General features: G+C 36.6%; 1 protein-coding gene across 1 annotated transcript in view; it reads right to left on the bottom strand.

Annotated features, from left to right (window-relative positions):
- LOC117967135 (E3 ubiquitin-protein ligase TRIM39-like) overlaps window positions 1-330 on the bottom strand; it is a 9,760-nt gene extending 9,430 nt beyond the window's left edge. The window contains exon 1 of the mRNA XM_059012340.1: window positions 34-330. The gene's annotated coding sequence lies outside the window, so the exon portion shown is untranslated. The remainder of the gene's footprint in view (window positions 1-33) is intronic.
- Window positions 331-12,324: the final 11,994 nt, after the last annotated feature.

Raw genomic sequence — 12,324 nt, forward strand, 5'->3', positions numbered from 1 at the left:
ACAATCTCTCTCTCTCTCTCTCTCTCTCTGTACCTTTTTCGTTCTTCTCGTTGCCTCAGTCGTTCAGTGGAAGGTTTTGCTCTTTTCGGGAGTGTCTCAAAATGTCGGTTTTCTTGTTTTTAGCTAGGCGAACAAGAGAGGAATCTCTGCAAAAACACTTTCACTTTCACTTTGACAGACTCTATTGGCTTGAAAAACTCAAGTCACAAGACTGCTAGTAACTGTTGTTGCGCCCATCCTCACTATTATACACACACACACACACACGCACACGCACACGCACACGCGCACACACACACACGCACACACACACACACACACACACACACACACACACGCACAAGCACACGCACACACACACACACACACACACGCACACACACACACACACACGCACACACACACACACACTCACACTCACACACACACACACACACACACACACGCACACGCACACGCACACGCACACACACACAGGCACACACACGCACACACACACACACACGCACACGCACACGCACACACACACACCCACGCGCGCGCGCTAGTCAGACAAAACTCCAGACAGAGCCAGAAAGATTGTATTGTGGGGTGAGATTTTGTATTATAGGCGAATCCTTTTAGTTGCTTAGTGGTTGCTGTAACTGCCAAATTAGATAACTATTGCTATTTGCACTACTCAGAACCTACGGCTATATTGCAGTGTCCTCTGCTACTTCGATAGGCTTGACATATCCACTGTTTGTTCACTTATGGTTTTATATTTAGCGTTTGACTTAATATTGTGTTGAAGAATTCACTTAATTGTTTGCTGGGTTTTTTTTTTTGGTTGTTTTGAAGATTATTTTATAGTTTGCTGTGTGTATTTATAGATTATTTTACATATTGTAGTTAATTGAATGTGTATAGCTTAGTTAATGTGCTCTGATAACTAAAGTGAATATTGTTGATTTGGATCTTAAACATAGAGTAATGTTTCCTTGCTCCTGTGAATAATACAGGGTTATTTTTTCATACTGGTCCTATTTTCTGGTGCTAACATATAGAACTTCCAGCAGTCCATTACAGGGCAGCAGTGTGGAGTAGTGGTTAGGGCTCTGGACTCTTGACCGGAGGGTCGTGGGTTCAATCCCAGGTGGGGGACACTGCTGCTGTACCCTTGAGCAAGGTATTTTACCTAGATTGCTCCAGTAAAAAAACCCAACTGTATAAATGGGCAATTGTATGTAAAAATAATGTGATATCTTGTAACAATTGTAAGTCACCCTGGATAAGGGTGTCTGCTAAGAAATAAATAATAATTATTATTATTTCCGGACCTTACTGGGTAATCAAAGGTGGTGGCAGCTGCACGCTACTTGAACTGGGCAGACACATGGCAAATGACATTTAATAGAGAAAAGTGTAAAGTATTATAAATATCATATGGCAGATAATGAAATTGAAGAAGAGAACTATGAAAAAGACCTAGGAGTTTATGTTGACTCAGAAATGTCTTCATCTAGACAATGTGGGGAAGCTATAAAAAAGGCCAACAAGTTGCTCGGATATATTGTGAGAAGTGGTGAATTTAAATCAAGGGAAGTAATGTTAAAACTTTACAATGCAAAGGATATTGCTGCTCTAGAAAGTGCAAAGAAGAGCAACCAGAATTATCCCGGGTTTAAAAGGCATGTCGAATGCAGACAGGCTAAAAGAATTGAATCTATTCAGTCTTGAACAAAGAAGACTACGCGGCGATCTGATTCAAACATTCAAAATCCTAAAAGGTATAGACAATGTCAACCCAGGGGACTTTATTGACCTGAAAAAGAAACAAGGACCAGGCGTCACAAATGGAGATTAGATAAAGGGGCATTCAGAACAGAAAATAGGAGGCACCTTTTTACACAGAGAATCGTGAGGGTCTGGAACCAACTCCCCAGTAATGTTGTTGAAGCTGACACCCTGGGATCCTTCAAGAACCTGCTTGATGAGATTCTGGGATCAATAAGCTACTAACAACCAAACGAGCAAGATGGGCTGAATGGTCTCCTCTCGTTTGTAAACTTTCTTATGTTCTTCTTGTGTACTTTTAGTAAATCCAGTTAGTACATTACCTTACCTAGGAAAATGTTTTATTACAATATAATACAGAATACAGAACTTTAAATGTTAGCTTGCGTGGTTCAGGGGGCGTGGAGCTGGAGGCTTCTAATTTCCTGTTAATTAGTATCTATTTTCTATTTAAGCCCTGCTCACTTGCACCTTTGCTGTCTAGTGTTTCGTTTTCCTCCCCCTCCCCTCCTCCACCTTTCATACATGCCTTTGTATCGGTCGTCTCTGTGGGGCAAGTGAGTCTCACTTCCCTCAACCTCCGGGCTAGGCATCTGCTTCCCTTACCTTCAGGGGGGTTCTCCCCATGTGAGTCGGAGCGGACCCCCGGCCATACTCTGTCCTGTCGCAGCTCCTGCACTTATCTTACCTCACTCGAGGCTCTGTTCTATTCTGCCTTTCTTTCAGGACGTGGCCACTGGTGCTTGAGTCCCATACTAACCTCTATGCTTTGTCCTTATTTCAGGTCCCAGGCTGCGTGAAGTCTCGGCCGAACAGGGGTTTAACGAGCACCCCTTTACAGGTCTCAGGTGCTGGGTACTTCTCTCTCATATCCTTTCGTGTCCCGGTCTGGGATCAACTTCCTCTCGAGGGGCGGCTCCCCGAATCATAAGTGTTTTCGGTTGCTGGGTCCTTCGCCCCTGGGATGTGTCGGCATCGTCGCCCTCAGTCAGTGACCACTTTTCTATTCTACTAACTGCTTCTTCTGCCCTATCCTTTCACTCCCCAGCTCACGCCCCATGAATATGTAACAGAACCTTCACCCACAGTCAATCATAGACGCAATACAATACACTGATGAAACCTTGACTTGAAGTTTTATTTTAAATACGCAATACAAGGCTTCTTTAAAACCTGCGTTCTTTTCTCTCACCAGAACGCATTCTTCCCCCATAGACTCTTCTTCTTTTCATAACCTGAATACAAAATATCTAATAATAACGAAACTCCAATACCTTCCTGTATTCTTTCAAAAGCACACAGACAGCAGTTTGTAAATATTTTGTTCCTATCCTTTCCGTAGACAACGTTTCTTTAATTGTAGTGATTTGAGTACAGATTAACTATCAGGGTACAGATTAACAATCATTGTATTTTTAACATTGTTCATCAGAAAATAAAAACTCATTTTTTACAATACTAATTATAATATTTCAGTGTTGGAGTTAAAATTATATACAGTATTAGCATCAGGCTAGGAGAAATGTATTCATTTATTCTTAAAAACACTTCAGCACTGATTAGGGGAGACCGCGGTTGGTTGTGACACTTTTTACTCTATTATTTTCCTCAGTCTGGTGACATTCTGCGAGGTTCTGCTCGTTATATTAAAGAATAACTCTTCACGTACAAATTGGTGTTTTTATTTCAGCGTAACTTTATTCCAAATATGATATTTAGACGGTTGAAAATGCGCCCGTCACTTGTGGGGTTGGTTGTCACAAAGTATGTTCTTGGTTTTACAGTAGACAATAATGCAACATTTTTTGTTTTGTTTTTAAATAACATAAAGTTTCTACTTGTACAATGACAGAAAGTTTTTTTTTTTGATGTGAACATAACAAATATAGACCTATATATATTTGAAATGTTGACCCATGCACCACAGCCTCCACAGAACCAGAGGACAAACAGTAAATAACTTAAATAAGCATTACATGGTGACACATCCCACATGCTGGTTTCAAAAAAGTAGAAAGAAAAAATATAAGACTTCTTCCTATAGGATTTACATGTGACATCCAACCCCAAAAACTATGTGACAACCTGCCCCAACCCGACTTCACATGACAATTGAATTCTCTCAGTACTACTGGGAGAACCTACTGGTTTTGTTTTTACACCAAAACATAGACAGTATCTGATTCTATTAACATGGCCATCAGTTCAAACAAACTCCAATACTACTAAGAGTTATAACATAAATAACAAGATATACATTTTTTTACTTTGGGTATGAAAAAAATGAAATATGTGCTAACCTTTATGTTAGAAGGAATTGATTGTTGAGTTCCAGACAATAGAACACACATTTCAGTGTTAGTATCACCTGCCTGCACCATCTAGTGTCATAGTTATGAGTACTGTGGAAACCAACCCCAGTCTCCCCTACTTCATTTTCTAAACATGTTGAAGGTGATAACATAGTGTGTGTATGTGTGTGTGTATACAGTATGTGTATATATATAAGCAAAACTATAATTTAATCCAGTATATATTTTTTTCCTCTTTGCTTTAGTATTGTGTTCTGTGAAATGTATCCTCTCTTGTTACTCTGTATGTCCTGAAACACGCGGCTGTTTTGTTTTCTCTGCCTTTAATACCTTTCGATCCCACCTGTCCGTTGACTTAAATGACGTAAAAGCTGTCATTAACATAGAGGTTTCTTAATTAAACACTGATCAGTTGTTCTGCTGCAACATTTTATGATGGAAAAAACAACGTTCAGGTTCAGAGGCGGGTTAAAACAGAGGGAGCCAGCGAGTGTTGAAGGTGATAACATAGTGTGTGTGTGTATAGATGTGTCTATATATATATATATATATATATATATATATATATATATATATATATATATATATAAATAGCAGGCTACTTGTCAAGACTACACATTCACTTTTCTATTGATTATCAAGGGTGCTTTATCATGTGACCCTGGGCTGAAAATGGGGTAGACCTGCCCAGTGAATAAGCCTTCTAAAGTATGGATGTAAGATGTGGTCTCTACATTGTAAAATGACAGCCTCCCTCCCTCGTGATCCAGATGCACCCCCCACACCTTACAGAACTTTTCCAGTTTTAAGATCTTATCCCCTGACTGACTTACAGCTGTACAGGTCTTCCCTCTAACCAGCCTCACAAGCCAGTAGCCCTCCCCTGGTTTCTCAGGTATACTCTTCTCATGAGGGTGTGTGGAGACTCCCAGGACCCAGTAGCCCTTCTCCCCCACCTCCACCTCCCAGTAGTGCCTCCCTGAGGTGAACCCCTCCCTGCCCAGCACACTGGGCCACTCTGCTGATCTCTCCCCTGTGAATCTCACTCGTGAGCCGTCTTCAGAGACTGTGAGGCTGGGGCTGGCTGTGTCGGGGTCTAGAGTCACATTGACTGTGGTAAAGGAATGAGAAGAGTGTGTTATTGAGAATCACAGGAAAAGCAGAGAATCTGATTATTGATGCTTTCTCTCTCTCACGATGATGAACAACAACACTTTCATTCTTTGATCATAACAACTGTATTTAGACAGATTTTAAGGTTATTGTAACTGGAAACACAGAAACATTTAATGTCATTTTTTTCCTTCTATATATTAAATTAGAAATTGCAAGCAATGCTACATTTAAAATATTTTTAAAACACATTTAAAAAATAAAACCAAGTCCCCTAATTGTGTTCAGTGAGAATTTTGAAAATATAACTTATTCAATACAAACTTACCCTGAGCTTCAGTTATTTGTTTCCAGTCTGAAATAAATGAATAGAAGAATGAATCAAGTGTAAGAGAATGAATCTGTGGATTCTGATTACTGTAAGTGTATTAATGCAGATTAAAATGTTATACCTCTTTCAAGGACATAGCCACATGCGTCTGTTTGAGAGAAGAGAAAATATTTAAGGTGCAAGGAAATAACCACTATAAAATTATAATTAGTGTCCAAACACACCCTTAATGGGACTCTTCTAATCTGCACACATCTTGGTACAGAGGGTTTGATCCCCCGTTAAATAATTCACACATCTGAACTAATCAATTAAACCTGACACCAATAGCAACTGCTTTTTTCAATACACCCAATGAACCAGTTTTGAAAGATGATTTATTATTCATAATGAAAAAAAATAATGAGAGAGAGACCAGGAGTTTATTAATATTGAAGTGAGCCAATGAGAGCACAGTTTATTCTCTCAAATGAGGTCATCCCGTGCAGAGAACACAATTCTAAAAAACACTTCTGTTTCATAGTAGTTCGAGAGCTATCTTCATTTCTGTAATTAATAAGAATGTATGACTTTGTTTGTAGGGAGTCCCTTTTTAAAACAGACACAGTTTGAAGACATTGAATTTCAGAAGCTTGAGATACGTCTCTTCTACAACAAGACACACCCCACATGTGTTGAATTCAGTCAATTCACTTATGAGATAGAAAGACAGAAATCCACGATACAAAAAACACAACACATGTGCTTACTGGTTTTCCTTCGAAGTTCTTCACAATCTAGGAATGAAACACACAGAAACCATTTCATTAAGTGCAGAAGCATTCCCCCATTTCAGTTTTAAATGTAATGAAACCACAACAGAGTTCTGAACTATTTAATATTCTCCCTACAATTGGTTTTCAGTGTTACTTTATTAAAATAATAACGTGTTTCTGATCAATTGCATTTGAAATTGTTCACACTGCCTTCATATGGATTATAATGATCTTACCTGCTTCAACCTTCTCTTTCTCCTTTTCTAAAAGATAAAAAATGAAAAGTTGAGTTTGTATTTCTGCTCGTTAACTCATGTGATGCAATACAATGGTTTAATTTAATACAAAGAATAATGAGATGAATGTATTAATCTTGCCATTTTGCTTCTGAAGATCCTCCTTTTCTAAAAGACACAAACAAAGACAGCTTGGTTAGTTGTACTAGTTTAGAAGAGTGTATTAGTTACATTATTAATATGCTTAGAAGACCAAAAATGGTGAAAAAGCTCAATCAAATTGTCCAATAGATCATTTTGCGATGATTTCATTAGCAGTACAGCATTCCCTCATTTCAGTTTTAAATGTAGCTCAATCACAACAGAGACGTGTGTTTGTAACTCTTTAATATTCTCCAAACACACTGCAGAGCATTTAGAATTAGAACTGCTAGGGTTTCTGATAAAGGGAGATTGAAATGGAAACTTTCTGTCTGCAGATTATTTATACACTTACCTTTTACTAGTCTCTCTTTCTCGCTTTCTAAAATAGAAAAGAGAGACAAGTTTAGTGTGTGTTCCTGTTCATTAATTCATGTGATTCAATACAATAGTTGAATTAATTAAAACAAAACAAAATTATAATGAGATGAAAGTATTAATCTTGCCATATTTCCTCTGAAGAGCCTCCTTTTCTAAAAGACACAAACAAAGACAGCTTGGTTAGTTTTGCTAGTTTAGAACAGTTGAGATTCATCATTAAGGTGATATGACTAGATTTCATTGCATTAGTTACATTATTAATATACTTAAGACCAAAAATGGGAGTTGCCCAATGCATTATTTTGTTGTATTAAATCTCATTAGCGATACAGCATTCCATCATTTCAGTTTTAAATGTAGTCCAATCACAACAGAGACGTGTGTTTGTAACTCTTTAATATTCTCCAAACAAACTGCAGAGCATTTAGAATTAGAACTGCTAGGGTTTCTGATAAAGGGAGATTGAAATGGAAACTTTTTCTGCAAATTATTTATATACTTACCTCTTCTCAGTGTCGCTTTCTCGCTTTCTAAACTGTCTAAAACAGAAAAGAGTGAAAAGTTTAGCTCGTGTTCTGGTTCATTAACTTGTGCAATTCAAGACACACAGAGAATTCACTTATATGCAGGGTTAGACTCCTACAGAAAATAGTGAGTGGACTGTAAAGTACGAAGCAGGATACGCATCCCAAGGACCCTCTGATCCAGGTGACAAAGTCCTATTTTGTTAATCAGATTGACAGCTCTACTCAGGGCCGATTCACTATTTCTCTACCCAGTTGATCCCATGTAAACAGGGCCAGATGAACAAAGTCAAACAAATAAATCTATTTTAAAAATGCAAGCTATATCTGATCCAATACACCAACATGGAACAATCCGAACAATAATGATCACTATGCAACTGTTTAAATGTTAAAAAAAATCTATTATCTTACATACTGTTTGGTTTGGTAAGTATGTCACACAAGTTAACTGTAAAGTGAGAGCAGAGGTAATTCTAATACCACATCATGTTAAAAGCAGTGTGGACACAAGAGTAAAACAAATAATACTGTTATCCTTTAACAGAATACAGAACACAATATACCAGAAATAATCGTCCTAAATACAATATTCAGTTCTCAAAAGAACACAATTAATAATACAGGGATGAGGACACACCAATATTTCTTGCTACAAAAAAAAAAACGAACCTCTTACTGTTAAACACAACTCCCCTAAATCCTGCTTTTCAAATCACAAATTACTAAAATCTTCTACACTCCTCCTCTTCATCGTATATTAACGGTCGTAACAGTTAAATATTCTAACGTTCAGAAAATCCACGATGGCGGTTTCATGGTTGTTGACGAAGATAAAAAAAATGGACTGTTCTATTTCTTATTGGTGTGTGTGTGAGGGGGGGCGTGTTCACTTTGTCAAGACTCATACAGAAGGCAGCCCGGAAAATCAATGCAATTTGAAGGTATTTATGGTGGGGGGGATGCACTTCATATAGTATTTGATATTTTATTCATTGATTTTTGTTTAAAAAAAATTGTAATGAAAAATTCCACTCCCCCCCCTTCCCCCCCTCCAAAAAAAAAGAAGTGAGTGGACGGCATTCACCCTCGAGTCTAACCCTGCTTATATGAGATAGAAAGACAGAAATCCTCCATACAAAAAAACACAAAACATATTCTTACTGGTATTCCTTTGAAGTTCTTTAAAATCTAGGAATGAAAAACACAGAAACCATTTCATTAAGTGCAGAAGCATTTCCCCCATTTCAGTTTTGAATGTAATGAAACCACAACAGAGTTCTGAACTATTTAATATTCTCCCTACAATTGGTTTTCAGTGTTACTTTATTAAAATAATAACATGTTTCTGATCAATTGTATTTGAAATTGTTCAGACTGCCTTTATATGGATTATAATGATCTTACCTGCTTCAACCTTCTCTTTCTCCTGTTTTAAAGTCTCTAAAAGATAGAAAATGAAAAGTTTAGTTTGTATTTTAGCTCATGAACTCATGTGATTCAATACAATAGTTTAATAAAAAGAATATTGAGATGAATGTATTAATCTTGCCATTTTGCTCCAGAAGACCCTCCTTTTCTAAAAGACACAAACAAAGACAGCTTGGTTAGTTTTACTAGTTTAGAACAGTTGAGATTCATCATTAAGGGTGATATGACTAGATTTCATTGCATTAGTTACATTATTAATATACTTAGAAGACCAAATATGGGAGTTGCCCAATGCATTATTTAGCTGTAATTTCCTTAGCGGTACAGCATGCCATCATTTCAGTTTTAAATGTAGTTCAATCACAACAGAGACGTGTGTTTGTAACTCTTTAATATTCTCCCACCAAACTGCAGAGTATTTCGAATTAGAACTGCTAGGGTTTCTGATAAAGGGAGATTGAAATGGAAACTTTCTGTCTGCAGATTATTTATACACTTACCTTTTCCCAGTCTCTTATTCTCGCCTTGTAAATCGTCTAAAACAGAAAAGAGTGACAAGTTTAGTTTGTATTTTAGCTCATGAACTCATGTGATTCAATACAATAGTTTAATGAAAAGAATATTGAGATAAATGTATTAATCTTGCCATTTTGCTCCAGAAGACCATTATTTTCTAAAAGACACAAACAAAGACAGCTTGGTTAGTTTTACTAGTTTAGAACAGTTGAGATTCATCATTAAGGGTGATATGACTAGATTTCATTGCATTAGTTACATTATTAATATACTTAGAAGACCAAAAATTGTCCCAATGCTCAAACACGTTGTCCAATGGATGATTTTGCCTTCATTTCATTAGCGGTACAGCATTCCCTCATTTCAGTTTTCAATGTAGTTCAATCACAACAGAGACGTGTGTTTGTAACTCTTTAATATTCTCCAAACAAACTGCAGAGCATTTAGAATTAGAACTGCTAGGGTTTCTGATAAAGGGAGATTGAAATGGAAACTTTCTGTCTGCAGATTATTTATACACTTACCTTTTACCAGTCTCTCATTCTCGCTTTTTAAACTGTCTAAAACAGAAAAGAGTGAAAAGTTTAGCTTGTGTTCTGGTTCATTAACTCATTTGATTCAAGACACACAGAGAATTGACTTATATGCAGGGTTAGACTCCTACAGAAAATAGTGAGTGGACTGTAAAGTACGAAGCAGGATACGCATCCCAAGGACCCTCTGATCCAGGTGACAAAGTCCTATTTTGTTAATCAGATTGACAGCTCTACTCAGGGCCGATTCACTATTTCTCTACCCAGTTGATCAAATGTAAACAGGGCCAGATGAACAAAGTCAAAAAAATTAATCTATTTTAAAAATGCAAGCTATATCTGATCCAATACAGCAACATGGAACAATGTGAACAATAATGATTACTATGCAACTGTTTAAACGCTAAAAAAAATCTATTATTTTACATTCTGTTTGGTTTGGTAAGTATGTCACTCAAATTAACTGTAAAGTGTGAGCAGAGGTAATTCTACTAACACATCATGTTAAAAGCAGTGTGGACACAAGAGTAAAACAAATAATACTGTTACCCTTTAACAGAATACAGAACACAATATACCAGAAATAATCCTCCTAAATACAATATTCAGTTCTCAAAAGAACACAATTAATAACACAGGGACGAGGACACACCAATATTTCTTGCTACATAAAAAAACCGAACCTCTTACTGTTAAACACAACTCCCCTAAATCCTGCTTTGCAAATCACAAATTACTAAAACAAATCTTAGTAATAGCAGAGAACAAAAAAAAAAAGTATAAAATTGATAACTTTACTGTGCCTTACAAAATATACAAAAAGCATATGATTGTGTCACTATCGTCTTACCCACAGGAACAAAAAAATCTTCTACACTCCTCCTCTTCATCGTATATTAACGGTCGTAACAGTTAAATATTCTAACGTTTATAAAATACACGATGGCGGTTTCACGGTTGTTGACGAAGATTAAAAAATGGACTGTTCTATTTCTTATTGGTGTGTGTGGGGAGGGCGTGTTCACCTTGTCAAGACTCATACAGAAGGCAGCACGGAAAATCAATGCAATTTGAAGGTATTTGTGGAGGGGGATGCACTTCATACAGTATTTGATATTTTATTCATTGATTTTTGTTAAAAAAAAAATCGTAATGAAAAATTCCACTCCCCCCCTCCCCCCCCCCCCCCAAAAAAAAAGAAGTGAGTGAACGGCGTTCACCTGCGTTCACCCTCGAGTCTAACCCTGCTTATATGAGATAGAAAGACAAAAATCCTCCATACAAAAAAACACAACACATATTCTTACCTTTTTTCCATTGAAGTTCTTTAAAATCTAGGAATGAAAAACACAGAAACCATTTCATTAAGTGCAGAAGCATTCCCCCGTTTCAGTTTTAAATGTAATGAAACCACAACAGAGATCAGAACTATTTAATATTCTCCCTACAATTGGTTTTCACTGTTACTTAATTAAAATAATAACGAATTTCTGATCAATTGCATTTGAAATTGTTCAGACTACCTTCATATGGATTATAATGATCTTACCTGCTTCAACCTTCTCTTTCTCCTGTTTTAAAGTCTCTAAAAGATAGAAAATGAAAAGTTGAGTTTGTATTTTAGCTCATGAACTCATGTGATTCAATACAATAGTTTAATAAAAAGAATATTGAGATGAATGTATTAATCTTGCCATTTTGCTTCTGAAGAGCCTCCTTTTCTAAAAGACACAAACAAAGACAGCTTGGTTAGTTTTGCTAGTTTGGAACAGTTGAGATTCATCATTAAGGGTGATGTGACTAGATTTCATTGCATTAGTTACATTATTAATATACTTAGAAGACCAAATATGGTCCCAATGATGATTTTGCCTTCATTTCATTGGCGGTATAGCATTCCCTCATTTCAGTTTTAAATGTAGTTCAATCACAACAGAGACGTGTGTTTGTAACTCTTTAATATTCTCCAAACAAACTGCAGAGCATTTAGAATTAGAACTGCTAGGGTTTCTGATAAAGGGAGATTGAAATGGAAACTTTCTTTCTGCAGATTATTTATACACTTACCTTTTCCCAGTCTCTTAATCTCGCTGTCTAAAACAGAAAAGAGTGACAAGTTTAGTTTATATTTCAGCTCATGAACACATGTGATTCAATACAATAGTTTAATAAAAAGAATATTAAGATGAATGTATTAATCTTGCCATTTTGCTTCTGAAGAGCCTCCTTTTCTAAAAGACACAAACAAAGACAGCTTGGTTAGTTTTACTAGTTT

The sequence above is a fragment of the Acipenser ruthenus genome, chromosome 44, assembly GCF_902713425.1.
Source record: "Acipenser ruthenus chromosome 44, fAciRut3.2 maternal haplotype, whole genome shotgun sequence".
In the NCBI taxonomy this organism is placed as follows: domain Eukaryota; kingdom Metazoa; phylum Chordata; class Actinopteri; order Acipenseriformes; family Acipenseridae; genus Acipenser; species Acipenser ruthenus.